We start from the raw sequence: 17401 nt of genomic DNA, 5'->3' as shown, positions 1-17401 counted from the left end.
TTTTTTTTTTGTTCAGCTCTGGTTTTTTCATCAGAAATAAATGAAATTCACCTCTATCATTGAATGTCCATCTTCTTCCCTGAAAGATAATGCTCAATTTGGCTGGATTGTTGATTCTTGGCTGCAATCCAAGTTCTTTTCCCTTTGGGAAATACCAAATTCCAGGCCCTTCTATCCTTTAAGGTGGAAGCTGCTAGGTCCTGAATAATCCTGATTTTGGCTCCTTGATATTTTAATTGTTTCTTTCTGGCTCCTTGCAATATTTTCCCTAGGTCTGACAATTCTGAAATTTAGCTATGATATTCCTTGGGATTTGCATTTTGGGAGTCTCTTTAAGGAGATGATTGGTGAATTTTTTTAATGGCTATTTTACCTTTTGGTTCTAGGATATCAGAGCATTTTTCCTTGATGATTTCCTGAAAGATAAGGTCTAGATTCTTTTTTTCATCATGGTTTTCAGTAAGTCCAACAATCCTTAGATTGTCTCTCCTAGATTTATTTTCCAGGTCAGTTGTTTTTCCAATGAGTTATTTTACATTTTCCTCGATTTTTTCATTTTGGGAGGGGGGGTTTGTTTGACTAATTCTTGATGTTTCATCGAATCATTCATTTCCATTTGTTCAATTCTAATTTTTAATGAATTATTTTCTTCAGTTACCTTTTTTAACTCCTTTTGTATTTGGTCAATTCAATTTTCAAATCAATTGTTTTGTTCAATGGATTTTTTTCTCCATTTCACAAATTCTGTTTTTCAAGGAGTTGTTTTCTTTTTCCATTTCATCAACTCTATATATTTTGTAAGACTTATTTGCTTTTACCATTTCATCATCTCTATTTTGTAAGGAGTTATTTGCTTTTTCCAATTCACTAATTCTATTTTAAGGAGTTTTCTTCAGGTAATTTCTGCATCTCCTTTTCTAAACCCTCTTGCAAAGTTCTCATTTCCTTTCCCCATTTTTCTTCTTAACTCTCGTTTAAGGTCATTTTTGAATTCTTCCAAGGGAACCTTGTGAGATGGGGACTAATCACCATTTGGGGCTTCATCTGGAGATGATCTACTTTTAGTGTCCTCAGGGTTTGAAATCTGTTCTCTTTCTCCATAAAAACAATCTATGGTCAGAGTTCTTTTTGCTTTTTTGCTCATTTTAAAAAAGATTGAAGTTTGCTTTCAAGGCAAAGGGGAGTTTGTCCAAGCTTCCTCTATAGGCGACAATGGTTGCTGTCTGTGCTGACTAACTTCCGTTACTGCATTTTATTCTGAGATTCAGGGGCTACTTGCTTTTTGTAATTATGTTGGATATTTTGCAGCTAATCTGCTGATCTGCTGGCTTGAAACTAGGACAGAGTAGCTAACACTGCTGTAGATTCCTCTAGCTATATTCCCCAATGTGTGCTTCCCCGGGTCTGTGCTGTATCTGGAGTTGGCCCCTCCATCCTCAGACCTTTTCTGAAGTTCTTCTGAAATATCTTCTGCTGGAAATTTGCTACACTCCAAATATTTGTGGGTTCTGTCACTCCAAATCCAGTTCAGAGGCTTGATTTGGTGTTGATTTGAGGGATATCAGGGGGAGCTCAAGTAGAGATATGTTTTCTCTCTGCCCACTGAAAGAGATCTAAGGAAGAAAACTTAAAGGGATATCATAGCCATGTTTCAAAGCTCTCAGGTAAAAAAGAAAATATTGCAAATAATTAAAAATTTAATTTTTATTTAAATATGATGAAACTACAAGAAAGATTACATAAGACTTAGTAGCTATGATATTGCAGGATAGTAGATTTTGGAATACTATATTTCACAATGCAAAAAACTGAGGTTAAGCCCAGTGCTAGCAAAGTGTAATCCTGAATGAAAAAAGTGGATTTCTAACAGATTGAAAGACTTTTAGATATTTGTAGCAAAAACATCAGAAGTTAAATCAACATATACAATCCAGGAAAAATATAAGATAAGCATTAAAGACCAATTATAAAGGATTCAATAAGCTTAAACTGTTTAATTCCTATATGTGAAAACATCAGAAGTATCATTATTTGTGCAGTTTGAAAGAAAGATTTGGGCTGAGCTTGTATAGAATGGAGTGATTCTGAAAAAAAAAAAAAACAATGCAGTGACAGATTAAAAAGGCATTAAAAATTGATACCAAAGTAGCTAATAAGGGGAAGACAGGTAGTGCTGGAACCTTACTGATTACAGAGCCAGTGTTCTATCCACTGTGCCTTCTAGCTGCCCTTAATAATTATGATCTCAGACAAAGTAAAAAAGTAAAAACTAATCAAAAGAGAAACTACACTATGTATCAATAATATTATTCCATAGTTTTTAACCATTAAAAAAAGAAATTAAATAGTATAAAATACCTGAAAGTATATCTGCCAAAACAGAACCATATGAACATAAACATAAAACACTTTTTAATATAAAATCAGATCTAAATAATTGAAACAACATTTATTGTTCATAGGTAGGTAAAGCCAATATGATTTAAAAAACAACTTTTTCCCAACTAATCTATTTATTCAATGCCAACTCATTTAAATTATTGCAAACATTTTACTGTTAGAAAAATAATAATAACAATTCATTTGGAAAAACAAAAGGTCAGGAAATTCAAAGAAATGGGGTGGGGTAGATGTAAGGAAATAAGCTGTATTATAAAATGAAAGCATTATTGAAGTGTAAAATGAATAATTTCTATTATTTTAAATTAAAATTTTCTGGTATAAATAAAACAAATAAAACAAAGAAGGAATGCTGAAAGTTGGGGGAGGAGAAACTTTCAAAGACAATCTCTCAGATAAAATGTAATAGGATTGGAATATTGTTGTGGTCTTGTGGTGTAGGAAATGATTTAGAAAAACACAGAAAGACTTGGACTTATGAAGAAAAATGCTATCCACATTGAGAGAAAGAGATAGCAAGTGGAAATGTGCATGTTACACACACATATATGTGTGAATATAAATATGTTTATAGCACATAAATAACATTCATTATAGAATAACACACACATAACATACATATAACAAAATATCTATAATCTATATGTTTGAATTTAATTGTATCCTTTTTTAGGGTAGGGAAAAATAAAGTAAAAAGTACATAGAAGAGAACAAAAGAAAACCTCCAAGGAAGAAAACATATACTAAATACTACACGTTGCTTTCAAAACTAAACAACATGTAGTATTTATTATATGTTTTCTTGAAATGAAAATTTATTGTTTTGTATCAAATCCTTATGTTCTGCTATGTACATGAAAACACTTTTTTCTTTTCTCATTTTGTATTTAAACTTTAAATGAATAAGAAATGTATAATTTAAAAAGGAAATTTTGTTTTTAATCAATTAGGTGCAATTTTTAAGATATTTTTTTTTTTTACAATTTTGAGTTCCAAATTCTCTTCTGTTCTCACTTCATATCCCAATCATTGAGAAAGCAAGCAATTTGAAAAAAATCATACAAGTAAAGTCATATAAAACATTTTCACATTATTGATGTTGTGAAAGAAAACTCAGATAAAATTCAAGAAAAATAAGGTTTAAAAAAAAACATGCTTTGATCTGCATTTATATTTCATCAGTTCTTTCCCTAGAGATAGAAGTTTTTTTGTTACTCCAAATACTATAGAATTGTCTTGCATCTGGTATTGTTGGGAATAGCCAAATCATTCACAGCTGGATCATCCTTACAATATTACTGTTACTATGTACAATGTTCTCTTGGTTCTGCTCACTTCACTTGGCATCAATGCATATAAGACTCCCCAGATTTTTTCCCCTGAAATTATCCTGTTTATTATTTCTTATAGCATAATTGTATTCCCTCACAACCATATACCATATCTTGTCCAGTCATCCCCCAATTGATGGGTATTCCCTCAGTGTCTAACTCTTTGCCACCACAAAAAGAACTGCTATAATTTTTTTTTGCACATATAGGTCTTCTTTTTTTCCAGAGTCTTTATAATGTGTATCTCTACCCAGGAGGATTGTATAAAGTACTGAGTTCCCAGTCCTAATGAAATAAAATGTCATTTTATTCTATTCACACAGACATTTTGTATATAGCTAGATGGGTAGGAAACATTCTTTAAGAAACACTTCTGACTTCAATTGTTTTCTCTCTAGAATGTTTTTATGCCATTCCTTGGACAGTGATTGGATCACTGTTGGATCAGTGGAGATAAAATTAGACTGTGCTAGATGATTCCCCTCAGTGAGACATAGATTCTTTATTAGTGGGAACTTTAAACTCAAGGCTAGATTATTTACACTACATTATCTCAGTCAGGCATTTAAATTTCTTGAATGTTACTTATTCCAAAAACCAACTGGAATTGCCAGCATTCCAGAGTTTACTCAATTGAGTTTCCAAGAAGGAGCTGTATGGGCTCCATATGATCCTGTACATCTTTCAGCAGACCCAGTGATCCAAATATGGTATCTAGTCCAGTAGAAAATGACATGGATTTGGAACAGTCCCTAACAGAACAGGGATTCTGTTTTGGAAAATAATATTTTTAAGTTGCTTTAAAAAATCTCCCCACAATGTCAGTTTTATACAGTGTACTTTTCTGAGAGTTCCAGAAAGAAAAAAAAGTTTGAAGTCTATGTTTAGTATACTGTGAGGAATATTAGGAAGTAATATTTTTTCAGTGATATTGAATTAGGCCATCATATTTGAAATAAAATGACTAAAAGGAAGTTGTGAGAAAAGAGAATTAATGATGTGTTGCAAGACTCACCAAACAGACACAAATCCCAGATTTATTTTTCCTCTGTGGCATGGCCCTTCCCCATTGCTATCATTATCCTGGTAATAAATAATGGTCTGTAAAATGAAAAAAATATCATTCATTTTAATAGAGTGATATTTTTAATTTATTATTTTTGAGGATGCTGATGGATACTGACTTGATTAGCTACTATGTTAGCTATGACTCCCATATTTGTCCATCTGGAAATTTGATGAAAATGCCATTTATGCCTTTATCCCAGACTAATGATAAAAATGGTAGTCAACATGATATCATTAATTACACTAGGAGAACTGACAAAATTTCCTATAGTGTAGAAAAAAGAGAGAAAAGAAATGAAAGAACCAGAATTGAATGTTGTGGTACTCCTACAATTGGGTCTTCAATTACTAATTTCTTGTTAGCATAAAAAGGACTTGTACATATAGGTATTTACTTAAAAAAAAAAAACTCTTTGAGATGCAGACCTAGTAGTGGCATTTCTGGATGAAAAGGTATTCCCAGAGTTTCAAACTGCTCTTCAAAAATGATTAGATCAATTTACAACACTACTATTAGTGCCTTAGTGCCTCAACCTTCCCAGGCTTCTCCAATATTTGTAATATGCTTTTTCTATTATGTTATCTAACCTGATAGGTATGAGATGGCACATCAAAATTGTTATTAATTTGTATTTCTTTAATCAATAATAATTTGGAGAATTTTTATATGACTTCTGATAGCTTTGATTCTTTCATCTAAAACTGCCTATTCATATCCTTTGACCATTTATCAATTTATGGAATGACTCATATTCTTATAAATTTGACAGATTCTCTTTATATGTGAGAGATGAGGACTTCATTGGAAAAAACTTGCTGTAAAATTTATCTTCTGGTTTCCTGTTTTCTTTTTGATATTGGCTGAATTGATTTTATTTATGTAACATCTTTTTAATTTATTATAATTGAAATAATCCATTTTATACCCCATATTAATAAGATGTTTCTTATCATTTATCTCATTCTTTTTTGAAACTATAATGTTAGTTTCTATCACCTCTTAAAACAATTATCACCTGAATTTTCATCCTGCTGTGTAAAATAACAATTTTTTGATTTGTGAAATGTTTACCTCTTTCAAATTGGTCCACTTGATTTTTGCACAGGATTGGTGAATCTTATCTATATACAAATTATATCCTATAAAGCCAATATAAGGTCACAAAAATCTCTTGCAAAGTAATATAAAGAAGAGTCTTTAGATTTGCAGCCTTTCTTTATATCTTTCTAGACTCAATACATCAGAATTATCTTTGTATTTCCATCACATTTCCAAAATCTGAATATTGCTTTATATTGCCTCAGGTATTTATTTTCTGTGTAATTCTGGACAAGTCACCTAACCTTTCTCTGCCCTATTTCCACAGCTGTTAAAAGGATGTCATAGCACCAATCCAATAAAATTGTTATGAGAATCATAGAAAATAATATAGAGTATTTTATAAACTTGGAAGTACTGTAAATGTTAGTTATTGAACTGACTACTCAGTTAATGCTTGTTAACTATTATAAATGTGCAAGAACTTTAGACTTCAAAATAAAACATTTTTGAAAGAGCAATAATAAAACAAAATATTTTTATTGTGGTTAATTTGAAAAAGAAATGACCATGAATCCCAATGTTACTGAGTGAAAGAGGCCCATTCTTTGGTGGATAGCTTTTGATTAGAAGGATCAAATTAATATCAGAGGTAGTTCATCAGGATACATTTTGAGAACATCTCTAGCAAAGTTCTGGTTTTTAAATTCTTTTGAATGAATGAGATAGCAAACAGATTCTCCCTACCTTCATTGATTGTCCCCCTATACAATGTTTGGAAACTTTATGTTATTTAAGGAGAAATTAATTTTCACATTTTTGGTAATTTATATTCCTTTTACTAAAATTCCTTTTACTTTATAACAGGTTTGATCATCAAAAAAAACTAGAGGAACTTGAAAAAATATACTAGAATCATTCTCTCACCTTATAAAAAGGAAGTATCTCTTTATCAAAAACATTAAATGAACCTTCAACCTTAGAAGGTTCATTTGGTGTTTGAAAGTCAGAACCCCTAATGTGTGACTGCATTTTAACCTCGGCAAAATTATCCCTTGGTACTTTCACTGAAATACAGGAAGCTATATTTTTCGAAGAATAATGAACTTGAAAACCAGAGAGGTTGATCTTCAAAACTCTGAATTAATTCTTTTTAAGTGCATTCTGCATTTGACCAAAATACTTGGTCTTATACTTACATAAAGACTGGATGGTATTTGATTTCATATGATAGATTTTTGCTGCTTTCTATTCCTGCATTTTCATCTAAGTTATGTAATACAAATGTATCATTTATATTTCTCCTTCCTTTTTGGTAAAAACACACACACACAAACAAAAAGTTTTCCCCCAAAACTCAAAAGGAATTCATTGATAAAAGTAATCTTTAAACAACTTAAAAGTTGGATTTGAGACTAGGGAAAACAACTCACATATGAGTAAGAATAAAAATCTAGGCCGGCAACTTTTGCACCAACTCTTAGGACAATTCTTCATAGTTCATCTTTGTATAGGATGGTGAAATGTATTGCTTTGTTTGGAAATTTTAAAAAAAGATCACATCAGTGCTATGGGATAAAATGCCATAGGAATTCTGATAAAGTCCATAACTACCTTTGCTAATAATTACTGAGTACCCACTTGATTTTTGAAGCATTACTTTTGTGGAAAAACCCAACAGCACATTACATATTTATTGATGGTTTAAGTATAACCACAACACAAAAGACTTGTTGATAAGTTTCTATTCTGTGCCAGGAAGATTGATTTGATTAATCATATCCTTAAATTATTGAACTTTCAACATGGTTATTTTGACATGATAGGTCTGAAAAACTGACACATAAATATAGTAGAACTCTTCTATAATTCTATAATAATAATGATTGTGGAAAATTTACCCAATATCTTTGAATCTCAGTTTCCTCACATGTAGAATATAGAGGTAGAACTCTATAGCTTATTAGGTCTCTTCTAGTTACACATTCATGATTTTCTGATTCTTCAATGGAGAGAAGGATTTCAAGATGAAGATTTTAATTGAAATGGAACAGCCCAATCTTACTCTCCCTGCAAGTGATGTTGTAAATATAGAAATCTTCATTATATTGTGAGTCAGTCACTACATTTGTGAGTCAGTTACTAGGAGTTAGCCACCATTCAACTATTAGCTGAATTTGTGAGTGATGACGTATTGAACCATGATCAACTATCAATACTTCAATGCAATTCAACTTAATTGAAAGCTATAAAAGGCATTGGGATTTTATACAAGCCTACTTTGATGGGAAATAGGGAAAGGAATATTTCTGAATCATGGGATACTGGTCTTTTAAAATATCACATATTTATTTTTAATATTCTTTTTCAAAAACTTAATTTCTGAATTCTATCCCTTCCTCCCCCCCCAGATTAAAAAGGTAAGAAATGTGCTATCAATCATACCTGTGAAATCATGCAAACCATATTTCCACATCTGCCATACTGCAAAAAACAGAAAAATAAAGTGGAAAAATTATTCTTCAATCTGCATTCAGACTTCATTAATATCTATCTGGAAGTAGATTGCATTTCTCATCATGAGTCCTTCAGAATTGTCTTGGATCATTGTACCAATCAGAGTAGCTAAGTCTTTCACAATTGATCATCCTTATAATACTGTTATTACTGTATAAATATTCTTTTGGTTCACTTCACTTTGCATCAGTTCATATAAATCCTCCCTGGTTTTTTTGAAACCATCCTGCTTGTCATTTCTTATACTACAATAATATTCCATAATGATCATATACTATAACCTGTTCAGCTGTTCCTCAATTGATACACATCTCCTAAATTTCTCATTTGTTGCCACCATAAAAAAGTGATTATAAATATTTTTGTACATATTGCTATTTTCCTCTTGCTCTTTTTGGTATACAGAACCAGTAATGGTCAAAGAGCATTGCTTGTTTTGTAGCTCTGGGCACAGTTTTAAATTGTTTTCCAGAATGAGTGGATCATTTCACAAATCTACCAATAATGCATTCTCATTTTTCCCCTACATTTCTATTTTCTATCATGTTAGTCAATCTGATAGGTGTAAGGTGTTATCTCAGAATTCTTTTAATTTATCTTTATCTAATCAATAGATTACATTACAGCATTTTTTATGACTTCAGACTGGATTTCTTCTGAAAACTACCTGTTCATAATTTTTTGACTTGTATTTTTATAAACTTGCCTCAGTTCCCTATATATTTGAAAAATGAGACTTTTATCAGAGACATTTGATGTAAATTTCTTTCCTTCCCTAATTTCTTATTTTCCTTCTAACATTAGTTGCATGGCTCTGTTTGCATATAACTTTTAAAATTTAATGCAATCAAAATTATAAATTTTATTTATTGTGATCTTTTTAATCTTCTGTTTGGTGATAAATTCTTTCATTATCAACAGATCTAGTAAGTAAAATTTTCTATTATCATCTAATTTCCTTATAATATCAAACTTTACGTCTAAATCTTGAACCTAATTTGATCTTATCTTGGTATATCTTGTGTGATGTTAATTTATGTCTATTTCCTACCAAATTACTTTCTAGTTTTCTCAGCAATTTTTGTCCCCAAAGCTTGGATTTTTGTGTTCTGCTGATCCATCACCCTATTTCTTAGTCAATGTCAGATTATTTTTTGTGATTACTATTTTGTAATATGGTTTGAAATCTGGTATTGTTAGACTGCCTTCCTCCACAGTTCCCTTCTATTGATTCCCTTGACATTCTTGACCTTTTGTTCTTCCAGGTGAATTTTATTATTATTTTGTTCTAGTTACAGAAAATAATTCTTTGGTAATTTGGTTGGTATGGCCTTGAATAAGTAAATTAATTTAGGTAATTTTTCATGTTTATAATGTTAATTGATTTAACAGACCCATGAGTAATAAATAGTTCTTTCATTATTTAGATCTGTCTTTATTTGGGTAAAAAAATGTTTTTTAATTGTGTTGATATAACTCTTAGGTTTGTCCAGGCTGGTAGATCTCTAAATATATATTTTAACTGAGGTTATAGAGATTAAATGACTTGCTCAGGGTCACACAGTTAGGAAGTGTTAAATGTCTGAGGTCAGCTTTGAACTCAGGTCCTCCTGAGTTCAGGGCTGGTGCTCTATCCACTGTGCCATCTAGCTGCCTCTGATTTCTCAATTATTTATGTTATCTGCAAGTATTTTAAATGTAATTACTATCTCTTGCTGCTGGGTTTTGTTAGTAACATATAGAAATACTAAGAATTTATGTGGCTTTATTGTATTTCCTGATACTTTGTTGAAGTTGTTGTTTGAGCTAGATTTTAATTGATTCTCAGATTCTTTAACTGTATAATCCTACATCTATACAAAATGATAGTTTTGTTTCCTTATTGCTTATTCTAATTCCTAAATTTCTTTTTCATTTCTCATTGCTGTAGCTAGTATTACTAACACAATATTTAATAATAATGATGATAATGGAAATTCTTACTTCTGATCATATTGTGAAGACTTTTAGCTCATCCCCACTACAAATGCTTATTCATCATTTTAGATAGTACTATTTATCAGTTTAAGGGACTTTATTCTTATTTCTAGCATTTTTAAAAATAAGCATGAGTTATATTTTGTAAAAAGCTTTTTCTACATATATTGATATATAATTTTTGTTAAGGTTGTTATTGATATGGTCAATTGTACTGATAGTTTTCCTAATTTTTAAAGCTCTGCATCAATCCCACTTGGTCATAGTATGTAATTTTTGTGACATATTGTTGTTATCTCCTTTCCAGACTCTTTGTTTAAAATTTTTGCATTACTATTCATTAAGGAAATATAGCCTGCTATTTCTATTTTTGTTCTTCACGGTTTAGGTATTGATACCATGTTTGTGTCATAAAAGAAATTTGGTAGGACTCCTTCTTTCACTATTTCCCCAAGTCGTTCATATAATGTTGGAATTAATTATACTTTATCCATTTGGTAGCATTTACGTATGAATCCATTTGGTCCTGGGAACTTTTCTTAGGGAGCTTATTGATATGATCAATTTCTTTTTCTAAGATAGGGTTATTTATTTAATCTATTTCTTCTGTTAATCTGAACAATTTGTGTTTTTGCAAATATTCATCTAGTTCACTAAGGTTATCAGATTTATTTGCATATAGTTGGCAAAACAGCTCTTTTAAATGTTTAGATTTCATCTTTATTGGTGAGGCATCCATACTTTTCATTTTTGATACTAGTATTTAGATTTTCTTTTTTATTTCTTTTTAAAAACCAAAGTAACTAATGCTTCATCTATTTTAGTGTTCCCCCCATATTGATTGTTTTTCTGATTTGTGTTTTTAACCCACTCATTCATTAGGATTAGATTCTTTGATTTCCAATTAATTTTTAATCTACTTTTCTATGTTTCTTTATTTTTATTATGTAAAGTGAATCTAATGTTTTTATTTTCTGCATTTAGTTGTGAGGGTTTTATGCCTTAATACACATTTGTTTGTTTTTGTTTTTATAAAAGTGAAATGTTCAATTTTCTTCAGAAGTATATCTGAAATTTAAAAAAATTCTATTCATCTCCTTAACTTCTGTCTTATTTATTTTTTGGTTAGGTTTATCTAATTCTGAATGGGGAAATTTGAAGTCCCCCATTAATATAGTTGTACTGTCTACTTTCTCCTGTAATGTGTTTAACTTTTCTTTTAAGAATTTTGATGTTGTGCTATTTGGTGCATATATACATGTGTGTTTATATATGTGCATGTATGCATGTATCTTACTGGTACCTTTTACCAAAATGTAGTTTTCCTGCTCACCCCTTTGAATTAAGTGTATTTTGCTTTTGTTTTTGTTTGAGATCATAATTATTTTTCTTGTCTTTTTTTACTTCAGCTGTAATATAATAGATTTTGCTCCAACCTCTCTCTTCCTTCTCCCTGTTCCCATGGTTTTAACTATATCTCTGCTCTTTTCCATTGTAGAAGTGTTTTCTTGTGTGCCACTTTTCTGTGATATATTTCCACCTATTCTTCTCCTTCCTTACCTCTTCTACCAATGTATCCCTCTTCTTCACACCTTAGTCTGTTTTAAAGCTCATCTCAACATAGTCAACTCATACTTGTTCACTCTGTCTATGTATACTCCTAACTTCCCTAATAATGATAAAGTTCTTAGGAGTTTCAAGTAGCACCTTCCCCATAGGTTTAACCTATTTTAAATCCTTATGATTTCTGTTTCATGACTGCATTTTTTAATACTTCTCTTGAATCTTTTATTTGAAAGTAAAATTTTTTATTCATGTCTGATTTTTTTCACCAAGAATGTTTGAAAGTCCTTCATTTTATTAACTATCAATTCCCTCCTTCTCCCCAAGAAAGGTATTGAGTTTTGCTGAGTAGATAGTTCTTGGCTATAATCCTAATTCCTTTGTTTCCCATCATAACATACCGTGTTTCCCCGATAATAAGATACTGTCTTATTTTTTTTTTTTTTTTGGGACAGAAAAACACCAGAGGGCTTTTTTTCAGGGGAGGGCTTATTTTAATGAACATTGACAGCAATTTTAATAAACAGGTAAATGTGAACAAAAAAAAAGTACCTTTATTCAATAATGATCATGTCATCTTCTTCAACAACATCGTCATAAGTGTCCATACCCTGAAATCCATCCTGGATGTCTTGCACCTCTATTTCCTTCAGAAGAAGTGGACCCAATCTGTCATGTCCAGCAATATAGCTCTCTTTAAATGAACATGTCTTGTCCAGGTAACCTGCTCGTAGTGCCTTGGTGACACAGCCATCAGTAATTTTATCCCATGACTTCTTCACCCAAGTTCCGACTTCTTGCAGACAGGGCTTCACAAAGTTTCCACGCTGATTTCTTTCCATTCTATTTTCAATGTAGTCATTGACTTCCATGCGCAAATGGTCCTTGAATGGCTTGTTTATTGCAATATCAAGGGTCTGGAGATAGGCAGTCATTTCTGCAGGAATCATTACTTGATCTATTCTTCTCTCTGCAAGCAAGTTCTTCATTTCTTTAGCATGGTGAGTGCTGGCTGAATCCCAGATTATCAGACCTCTTTGGTTACCTTGCATAACAAGTGGCAGCATTAAATCAACCCATTTTCTTATAATGGCTTGTGTACACCAGGCTTTTTCGGTTTCAAGAACGTAAATGCCTGATACACGTTCAATCTTATCTTTCTTGCCCTTACTGATGATTAGAGGTGTGGCTTTCTTTCCATCCAAACGAATTGCCAAAACACAGGTGACCCGTGCACTTTCATAGCTAGTGATGGGAATGTAGATTGATGTTGCACCCCTGTGATGAATTGTTGTTTGAGATCCTTGCCCCTTAAACACTGCAGTTTCATCCATATCAATCATATTGCAGGTTTGGTACTTGGAAATGCCGATCCTATCAATAAAGGATTTGAATGCAAGTACACATTTAATAACTTCAGCATCTTCCAGCTTAAACAGTGTTGTTGATCTTCTTAGGGACAGTTCATACCGTTGAAGGAAACCCTCCAACCAGTGTTGTGATGCTTTGAATCCTTCTGAGATCATTTCAAACTCTGGTGCCATTGAAAGGGCAAATGCTTGAATATCAGCCCTGCGCACAACCAAGGCCTTTGCTCTCCTGTCAGCAATCCATTCACCAATGAGGATCTCCAAGTCAGGATATAAGGGTTGCGGACCTGATTCAGACCTGCGCCTTTTCCCTTTTCCCTCATCCACCTGTTGATTGAGGTTATTATAATCTGCTCTCCATTTTCTGACCATTCAAAGATCCAAAAGTTTTTCTTTACAGAAAACTTCAAGATTCTTGCTATACGACTCCTCTACAATTGCTTTCATGTACTCAACAGTATAGCTCTTCCTTTTTGTACTCATGTCTGGGGATCAAAACAGGCAGAATAATAAAATTATGACCCTCAGTCCTTCTTTTCACTCCATCATGCCCCTCAATAATGTTTTAAACCAATCATGCACCCTGAGTACTCCTTCTATCCTCCATGATGCCCCCTGAGTTCTTCTTTTATCCTCCATCATGGCCCCTGAGTTCTTCTTTTATCCTCCATCATGACCCCTGAGTTCTTCTTTTATCCTCCATCATGCCCCTTTTATCCTCCATCATGCCCCCTCACTCCCACTTATATACTGGGTTTTTATGTTGTCCTGCCTCAGCTCTCCTCCACGGCACTTCTCTCAATGGTGCCAGCAAGCAAATCACTGGGGAAGAACAGGATGACGCGTTCACTGCTGCAGCTCTGATTGGATACAGCTTGGAGCACGGCGTGCGTTTTACGGGTGTGTGTGTGTGTGGGGGGGCGGTGCATACAGAGGGTCCCATAATGTAGCGTGTAGCTCAGGGGATCACCTTCACTACAGTAGCAATCTCAATAGGGCTTATTTTTGGGGTAGGGCTTATTTTAGAGGAATTTTGCACAGTAAGGGGAGGGCTTATTTTCGGGATATGTCTTATTATCGGGGAAACACAGTATTTTAAGCCCCTGCTTCTTCAAGGTATAAGCTGTTAAATCTTGTGTTATCATGACTGTGTCTCCATGATTTTTGAAATATTGCTTTCTGGCACCTTATGACATTTTCCTTTGATTACAAGTTCTGAGCTTTGGCTAAATATTCCTGGAAGTTTTCATATTGGAATATCTTTCAGGAGATGATCAGTAGACTCTTTCAATTTCTTTTTTTACTCTCTGATTTTAGTATATCAAGGTAGTTTTACTTGATATTTTCTTGAAATGTGGTGTTTTATATTATTTTATTAATTCATGCATTTCATATAGTTCACTTTTACTCTCACATGATCTCTCCTAGGTGCATTTTTCAGGTAATTTGTTTTTCCTATGGGATAATTCATATTTTCTTCAATTTTTAAAAATTCTTTTGACTTTGTTTTTGGTTTTTTAATGTCTCATGAAGTCATTAGCTTCCTCTTACTCAATTCTAACTTATAAGGAATTATTTTCTTCAGTGATCTTCAGTGATCTGACAGTGATCAGTCCTTCCCCCACCCTCCCAACCCCCCGCATTTGTTCATTTCTGCTTCTTAAGGAGTTATTCTCTTCAGTGAATTTGTGCCTCTTTTTTAAACCAAATTATTGATTTTCTTTTCATAATTTTATTTTATCATTCTAATTTTTTTCCCAAATTTTCCTTTACCTTTCTTATTTGATTTCTAATGTTTTAAAGCTCTTCCAAGAAATCTTATTGGACCCATGTCATTTTTATTTCTTTGCAAATTTATTTGTAGCTGTTTTGACATCACTGTCTTCTAAATTTGGGTCTGGACTTTCCCTGCCCCCTGAATAGCTTTTTATTGTCAGGTATTTTGTTCAGATTATGTTTTTCTTTAAGTTTATGTTAAAGTTGGACTCTACTCCCAGAGTGGAGCAGAATAGTGTTTCTATTACAAGCTTCAGGGTTTTTTTTTTTTTTTTTTTGGCTACTGTTTACAATGCTAGTTCTGGGAATTTGTAATTTTTCAGGACTTCTTAGGTGGTATGATCCAAGAGATATGTGTTCATTGTGGGCCTGGCCTATATTCTGATCTTTACCTAGGTAAGAACCTTGGTTCCCTGCAGCCATATTTTCTAATACTTCTTTTGTCCCTGGAATTATGAGCAAGTTCCTTATTTCCTTGCGATCAATGACACTCTTCTTTGCTCTGGAACTGTTACCAGGGCTTCTGTTCTCTTGCAGCTGTAGACATTAGTGTTTTCCTGTGCCCTGAAAGTCTGACCAGGATCTCTGCTCCATAGCAGCCACTGCACTTTATAGTCCATTTCACCTTGGAATTGTGAGCTGAAACTGCATATAGGCAATAGGGTCCTGTACCATTACCAATAAAGAATTCCTTGTAATTGTTTTCTGAACAGTTTTTGACTTCTTTACTGTCTTTAGTAAAGAGCTGAAAGCTCTTAGAGCTGCTGCTGCTGCTGTTGAAGATGCCTCCAAGATCTGTTCCTGGGGTTGCTGATTTATGTGCTACCCTTGAGGCCAGTCCCCACTCTGGTGTCACAGATCTTTTTTTGCCAATCTCCTAAGATGCTTTGGGCTAAAGAAGTATCTCATCCTGTCCTTTTCCACTTTGATCTTTTATTGACTCTGACATTCCACAATCTTATATGAGGCATTATTTTAATGTTTTTTTTGGGGGAACATTGGGAGACTTCAGCTGAGTTGTTGCCTTTTCTCACTCATCTTGGTCCCTTGGCATACTTTTCATAAAGTTAGCTAGCATAAGCCCCCATTAGTCTTGATATTTATTTTTTTTTGCAAGTAGAGAAAGAAAAACCATATGAGATATGGTTTAGTGACATAATGGGATAAAATTATAGAGTAAATAATTCAAAATTTTAGTCACATCTGTGTATCAATGGGGAAGTCATTTTCCTCTTTGGCTTTTCATTATTTTTAGTTCTAAAATAATGAGATTGTATTAGATCAGTTCTTTTCTATATTATTCCCTATCAGATCTTTTCTTGTATTCTGTGATTGTTGCTCAGTCAGTTTTTTCAGCTATTTCTGACTCTTTGTGAAGTGGTTTGACACTTTCTTCTCCATTTTAATTTATGGATGAAGAAACAGAGAGAAACAGGATGAATTGACTTGCCCGGAGTCATACAACAAGTGAGTATGTAAGGTCCGATTTAGACTCAGAAAAATGAGTCTATCTTGTTTATCGTTTAACTTCCCTCATATTCTGTGAGTGAGTCTTTAGTTTTAATTTCTTCAGGGCACCATAATCATACAACTATTCTCATTGAGTTATCAGTGACTTTAGAGTTGGAGTGATTCTGGATCCTGTTTTTAGATAGATAAATATTTGTCATATTCTTTTGCAGAAAAGGTAACAGAATACAGCTGATAAAGTTAAAAAAAATACAAAACAGACAGTGGACAAAAGACCATAAACTGCTTGTGAAGGAATGGGATCTTTCTCATCACATTTAGATTGAGTAATCTTTCTTCATAAAATAGAAAAATAGCAAGAAACTATTTGGCTCAATAATCATCTACTTGAGGAATCCACTGTGATAACTTACAATCTTAATGAGCTCATTGTGATTCTCCTCAAATATGCCAAACATTAGAAAAAAGAGTAACAAGAATAATGCATATATTTTGGTATTACACATTCCCCTACTGTTAAGCTTTATGTTAGTTTTTATCTAATTATGTTATCATGTTAAAATGAATTTACTGGAATATTTTGGAATATAATCTAAACCATTAATTAAAAACAATTTAAGGCAATAAGGTATTTTTAACTAAGAATTTTAAGGACAAGGATTATTTCATTAATTGACTTATTTATTTTCAGAATCTTTTACAGAACCTTTCACTTAATAAATATTTGTTTGCTTTATTATAAAACTTCCTTCACAAGGATCTTAGGACAGCCCTTTTTGTATTGGCAAGGGACCAGAAACTGAGCAGATGCCTCACAGTTGAGGAATGGCTGAATAAATTATGGTATATGTATGTTATGCAATCTTATTGTTCTAACAATAAGCAGGATG

The sequence above is a fragment of the Antechinus flavipes genome, chromosome 3 (genome assembly GCF_016432865.1).
Source record: "Antechinus flavipes isolate AdamAnt ecotype Samford, QLD, Australia chromosome 3, AdamAnt_v2, whole genome shotgun sequence".
In the NCBI taxonomy this organism is placed as follows: Eukaryota; Metazoa; Chordata; class Mammalia; order Dasyuromorphia; family Dasyuridae; genus Antechinus; species Antechinus flavipes.
This window is presented reverse-complemented; position numbering follows the sequence as displayed.